The following is a 7,350-nucleotide window of genomic DNA, read 5'->3' as shown; positions in this document are numbered from 1 at the left end:
CTTTTAACTTTAGCCAAGAAGTTCAGAAAAATATAGATCCTTTGGCTATTAAATCGCAGCTCACCCTGCAGTCTTGCAGCCTGCAATATAGCCACTTTTTCTTGATAATTGAGTATGTGAGCAATGAGGGGTCGTAATGAGGCACCAGAAATTCAATAGCAAAGGAGGCAGGGATAACATCTTGGCATGAGGTCCCTCTTAGCCAGGTGAGTAAAAACTGCTCTGGGTTAACCTCCTCTGACTTTTTTTCTAGGAAGCCCACAAAACGCAAGTTGTTTCGGCAGGGCTTGTTTTCAAGATCATCCACTTTAGCCCGGAGTGTCACCATTTCACTGGAAGCTTCACGCATAGTGGAAATAAGAGGGGCGAAGGTATCCTCTACAATACTTATGTGGTCCTCTGCAACCCCAGTGCGGTCTCCCAGATTCTGTGCTGTCAGTGTAGTCTTACAGTCCTGTAAAGCTGACATGATTTGTGCTAAAGTGGGCTCAGCAGGGGGGATGGAAAGCTCACCTGGCTCTGTAGGAACTGGAGCAGGGTCCAAAGCAGACACTGGATCTTGTGCAGAGCTGGAGACTCCAGAGGCAGTGGAGTGAAAAAGATTCTCCTGCGTGTTTTGTAGAGGGAGCAAGGCGGCCTCTGCCACCAAGGAGGTGAGGTCGCCAGCTCTGTTTTGGTTGAAACAATTGTCTAACTTCCTGGCCGCCATGGGTGGCTTATTAGGGCAGATTTTCACCATTCTGATGGTCACGTGGAGGCACAAGGACTTGAAGAGGCTAGCGGTGGTGTGCAGCAGGAGAAAGGAGCAGGATGAATGGCAAGATGGGAGAGGATTTACAGAGCTCCTGAACTAGTGAGCCGCTCAGTATGCCAGGGAAAAAATCTTGCTGTACAACAGTAGCCAGCAAATAATAGGTAAAATAAATCTTACACAGTAATTAATGCAGAAAAACTTGTGGCAGATATGAAAAGCACACATGAAAAAAGCTGTCTATTCATTAAAACATTATTCAATGTGTTTTTTTTATGCAAACAGTGTATCGGTGTCTTGCAGCTTACCGTGTAGCAGAGCTCAGAGAGGGGAGATGGAAGCAGCACAAAAAGACAAGCAGGTGTACTGTAGTACAAGAAGCATGCTGATGGAAGCAGAGAGCAGAGTGACAGAGAGATGAGCTCATCAGAGTAATGTTTCTCCTTTCAGTTTCCAGTACCAGGGTGGGGGCAGGGAGTGGAATTTTAGGTGAAACTGCAGCAGAAAAAAGGATTATAAACCTTACTGCTGGGGGCCATAGCTGTGTAAATCACAGGCCTTTGTGGACAGAAATATGAATCCTTTGGAAGGTTAAACGGCTCTCTCATCTGTGTATTTAGCAGTTTGCCTAAGTTCAAGTTAAGGGCTCATTTACTACAGAACGCGATGCAGGGAATGCTCTATGCACAATTCCTGAACCACGTTCAAAACGCACTGGGTGTGCATTCTACTGCAGGTGTCAATATATTCCTAACAACACCCCAAATGAAAATCGCAAACACATCGCATTTGCCTGCACCAGATCACATTGTACAACAGTACAAGCTGGTGCTGTGTGTTTTTGAAAAGTAGTGCATGTACTACTTTTTTTGCGATCCAATGCAATTTCATGTTGTATAGGTATTATGTTGTACAGGAATTGCACAGAAACATAGACCACATTCCTGTGTGATTTAGGAGTGAACCCACCAGTCTACCTTCAAGAAGTCCCATTCATGTCAACTGGAACACAATGGCTGCACGGCGGAAAGTATGTCACCAGCACATCAAGGATCTCCAGAATGGGTCCAATGCTATATTCAGCGATCACATCGTGTGATAGCTAAATAAAGCTTTGAACCCATTCTGGAGATCCTTGGTGTGCTTGTGCTTTGAATGTCTTTGGTTTCCAGCTGATGATCGTTGTAGCACCCACTTACATTTACAGCCATTTTTTAGGAATGTGTGCGTTGGGTATATTGTGTTTGAGCGCAATGGCTGCATGGACACAGCTCCCCAATTGGGATCTGTTTGGTTCAGGGTACATGTCCTTGAGCTCACACTGTCTGCGTTTAGGGACATGCATCCACACCCACGCGAATGTCAACTTGGGAGCAGCAGCTGTGTCTGTGCAGCCATTGCTTCCCAATTGACATGAATGGAACTGCCTGCAGACGGCAAAGAACACCTATGCATCCTGTGCAGGCAAACACTGCTTTGCACACAGGTACACCCTTAAGTACACCTGTGTGAAGCCTTAAATAGCACTCCAGCCTCATTAAAAATGACAATGCTGTAGAATATTGTTATGAAAGGAGGAGTTATTTGCCTTTCTTATAAATTATATATCCATGACAACTTCGATACTACAATATGCCAGCTGGGAACATAAATTTCTCATACTTCTTCTGGCACCAATTATGTAGAAAAATGCCATTCAAAATGTTACATTTAACTTAAAAGTTTACTTTCACTCATTTCCAGACTTTACCCGATGTGTTTCCTCCACTCTTCTCTCATAGACGGTGCTCGGCTCATCACACACTTTTATTTGTGCTCTGAAACAATATTTAGCTTCATTTCAGCCACAGCTAGGGAAATAAATGAGGCTTCTAGCAATTCGTGTCTCATACTTCAGTGCTTTTCTTAGTACCAGAAAATTCAAAAGATTCCATATGGCACAAGTCCCAACAGTCCCAATTTCTGAAATGGATACGATACTCTTCTAATAGGGGGAATCTGAGAGATTAGTGATGTGGTCTCTTATGTTCAGAGTTTACATGAATATAAAAATGTTTATGTGATAGCTAAGCAAAATTAAAAACAGGCCTAGCAGATTTATTTTATCTTACGGTATATTTCATTTTAGGAAAACGCATATTAGGTAAACTGTAAGTGTAACAGTTACACACATTTATTACATTGAGAGATGATTGCATTACTCCTCTTGACATTGCCTTTATCTTCCTTTCCATCCCAAAGGCCAATGCCATCTCTTTGGGTACCTCATATGAGACATTTGATCTGAAGGAATACAATCTTCTTCTATGAAGTCTTCACCCTTCTGAAAACGTCATTAAAATTTTACAAATTTACAGTTACATAGTTAGTCTGGTTTAAAAAAGACAAAAGTCCATCTAGTTCAACCAAGGCAAAAATAAAATCATACAATCCCACATACACAATCCTTTACCCACAGTTGATCCAGAGGAAAGCAAAAAAAAACCAAACCCAACCCAAAATTTGCTCCAGCAGGGGCAAAAAATCCTTCCTGATCCCCTGAGAGGCAATCGGATATTCCCTGGATCAACTTTACCTATAAATGTTAGTATCCAGTTATATTTTGTACACTTAGGACAGATTCCAGATTGCCTTTTTAAAAGCAATCTACTGAGCTGGACAGAACCAGCTCTTGAGGGAGTCTATTCTATATTTCCACAGCTCTTACTGTGAAGAAACATTTTTCTATTTGGAGATGAAATCTCTTTTCCTCTAAATGTAAAGAGTGCCCCCTTGTCCTCTGTGATGGACTTAAAGTGAATACCTCAACACCAAGTTCACTGTACAAACCCAGTATGTATTTATACATTTTGATGATATTCCCTCTTAATCTCCTCTTCTCAAGAGAGAATAAATTCAGTTCCTATAATTTTTCATCATAGCTGAGCTCCTCCATGCCTCTTATCAGTTTGGTGGCCCTTCTCTGCACTTTCTCCAGTTCCCCAATATCCTTTTTGTGAACTTGTGCCCAAAACTGAACCTCATATTTCATATGAGGTCTTACTAATGATTTTTACAGGGGCAAAATTATATCTTTCTTTCTGGTGTCTATACCTCTCTTAATTTTTATCAAATTTTTTGTGCTATGATTAAGTGCTGTTATCTGTGTGAAACCCGTTAACATTTTTATTTACTGGTGCTCGCTGTGCTGTATATGCTTTTATTTGTTGATCTCTACAATAAAGAATTTGGCATGTTTCCGCACTGTGCAGCCATTTATCAATTTTTTCCCTGATTTAATACCTTCTTCAAATATGTTGTCCAAATGTTTCCTCTGTCTTTCTTTTCTCCCAGGAGCATTATTTGAATAACAGGCTTCCATGCCTGTGATATCCATTTTGCAATACTGGTGGCCGCTATGCCCTGTGTTCTCGCAACCACCGGTCTAGTCTCAGCTCTGCTAAGGTTTCTTACAGCGAACAGTGACACAATTCTGTCCCCGCTCGCTGTAGCTGGCATACTCCAGAATCTGAGACTCCTGGTCTGAACCGCCCACTGCTGCAACGTCATTAGCATGACAGCTGGGAGACTCTTGGTGTGTCCCATCTTCCATGAGCTCATATTGACTGACAGGCCCGGAGTCCCCTCTGCTCTCTCAGCTCCTCCTCCTTGCGATATGCAGGCGATGTAAATGAGCACTATGCCCAATGTAAGCCTCTCTCCTCACAGTCACATGTTACATTGTATTGCGAAAGTATTGCGCCCCCTTGAACTTTTCAAACTTTTGCCACATTTCAGGCTTCAAGCATAAAGATATGAAACTGTAATTTTTTGGTGAAGAATCTACAACAAGTGGGACACAGTCATGAAGTGGAACGAAATTTATTGGATATTTCAAACTTTGTTAACAAATAAAAAACTGAAAAATTGGGCGTGCAAAATTATTCAGACCCTTTACTTTCAGTGCAGCAAACTCTCTCCAGAAGTTCAGTGAGGATCTCTGAACGATCCATTGTTGACCTAAATGACTAATGATAATAAATAGAATCCACCTGTGTGTAATCAAGTCTCCGTATAAATGCACCTGCACTGTGATAGTCTCAGAGGTCCGTTTAAAGCGCAGAGAGCATCATGAAGAACAAGGAACACACCAGGCAGGTCCGAGATACTGTTGTGGAGAAGTTTAAAGCTGGATCTGGACACAAAAAGATTTCCCAAGCTTTAAACATCCCAAGGAGCACTGTGCAAGTGATAATATTGAAATGAAAGGAGTATCAGACCACTGCAAATCTACGAAGACCTGGCCGTCCCTCTAAACTTTCAGCTCATACAAGGAGAAAACTGATCAGAGATGCAGCCAAGAGGCCCATGATCACTCTGGATGAACTGCAAAGATCTACAGCTGAGGTGGGAGACTCTGTCCATAGGACAACAATCAGTCGTATACTGCACAAATCTGGCCTTTATGGAAGAGTGGCAAGAAGAAAGCCATTTCTTAAAGATATCCATAAAAAGTGTTGTTTAAAGTTTGCCACAAGCCACCTGGGAGACACACCAAACATGTGGAAGAAGGTGCTTTGGTCAGATGAAACCAAAATCGAACTTTTTGGCAATAATGCAAAACGTTATTTTTGGCGTAAAAGCAACACAGCTCATCACCCTGAACACACCATCCCCACTGTCAAACATGGTGGTGGCAGCATCATGGTTTGGGCCTGCTTTTCTGCTTTTGGGACAGGGAAGATGGTTAAAGTTGATGGGAAGATGGATGGAGCCAAATACAGGACCGTTCTGGAAGAAAACCTGATGGAGTCTGCAAAAGACCTGAGACTGGGACGGAGATTTGTTTTCCAACAAGACAAGGATCCAAAACATAAAGCAAAATCTACAATGGAATGGTTCACAAATAAACATATCCAGGTATTAGAATGGCCAAGTCAAAGTCCAGACCTGAATCCAATCGAGAATCTGTGGAAAGAACTGAAAACTGCTGTTCACAAACGCTCTCCATCCAACCTCACTGAGCTCGAGCTGTTTTGCAAGGAGGAATTGGCAAAAATTTCAGTCTCTTGATGTGCAAAACTGATAGAAACATACCCCAAGAGACTTACAGCTGTAATCGCAGCAAAAGGTGGCTCTACAAAGTATTAACTTAAGGGGGCTGAATAATTTTGCACGCCCAATTTTTCAGTTTTTTATTTGTTATAAAAGTTTGAAATATCCAATAAATTTTGTTCCATTACATGATTGTGTCCCACTTGTTGTTGATTCTTCACAAAAAATTACAGTTTTATATCTTTATGTTTGTCTGAAATGTGGCAAAAGGTCAAAAAGTTCAAGGGGGCCGAATACTTTCGCAATGCACTGTATATTGGACTGTGAGGAGCAGTTAAGGCGTTTTTAATATTAATGAATGGGTGCACAGCTGAGGTTCACAGAAACATTGCGGGTGCACAGGATACCTGCATAGGAAACTAGAACATTGCCTGTCATACATATTCAAAATGTATATAGAACAGATTCCAGTGACAAATTAATTATATTTATAGTTTTATTTTTTAACTTTTAATCCGCTGTGTCACCGTGGGTGGAGATGTGTGGGCATTTTTTTTAGAACATGAGGGCGAGTACACTAGCTCCCTGGTCCTCAACCCTGGTCCTCAGGGCCCACTAACAGGCCAGGTTTGCAAGATAACTGAAATACATCACAGGTGATATCATTTGCTGCCCAGTGATTGCAGTACTCTAGTCTGCATCTCCCCAAGGTAATACCTAAAATCTGGCCTGTTAGTGGGCCCTGAGGACTGGAGTTGAGGACCACTGCACTAGCTCATTCAGTGTAAAGAATATATGCACAATGTACCCACCCACATTAATGCTCTTTCACTACAGTTGTCATTGCATGATGGAAACTGTAGTTTTCCATAGCTGTAGAGTGAGAAGGCAGGATGTGATGTGTTCCTGGACTTATACCTCCTCCTAGGGTAGGCAGAAGCTGGCATTTTTCGAATTGCAGTGATGACATCAGGATGATTGGATACAATTTTTCTCCTAAATGTTGAGGTTAATGAATAGACTGCTAAAAGTTTCAGCTGGTTTTGAGGTTGCCCAGATTTGGGCGATATGAAACACATATGGTAGACCTGTCCCAAGTTTCTGAGGTTATGGATTAGGGTGTACACATTGGTCGATACGGTTCTCCATGTAAATGTATGGAAAGATCCATGGGAAGAACTTTTACATAAACCTATTGCGCATGTTACCCGTCAGGAACGCAACCAAATTTCTTACATTTTTATGGCGGTGAGGCAAACCATAGCGCGGTCATGGGAAACACCACCTCTCAGTTTTAAAGAGGTTAAAAATTGGGTTTACGGAACGCTTATTTAACAAAAGATTGTTGGCGATCCTTGGGGACACGTACAACAAATTCCAACAGATTTGGCAACTCTGGGTAGACCACTTCCCTCCTTCTCAAATGACTTCACGTTTCTTAGAACAGTGATGGTTCTATGCTGCACAACATAGAACCCCTGGGGTACCCAAATCCTTCTCTCTTCGTTCTCCTTCCTTCTTTCTCTCTCCCTTCTTCCCCTTTTTTCTTCTTGTTGTACATATGT

The sequence above is a fragment of the Pelophylax lessonae genome (genome assembly GCF_965119305.1).
Source record: "Pelophylax lessonae genome assembly, chromosome: 2".
Taxonomy (NCBI): Eukaryota; Metazoa; Chordata; class Amphibia; order Anura; family Ranidae; genus Pelophylax; species Pelophylax lessonae.
The sequence above is the reverse complement of the archived record's forward strand: the minus strand, read 5'-3'. Positions refer to the sequence as shown.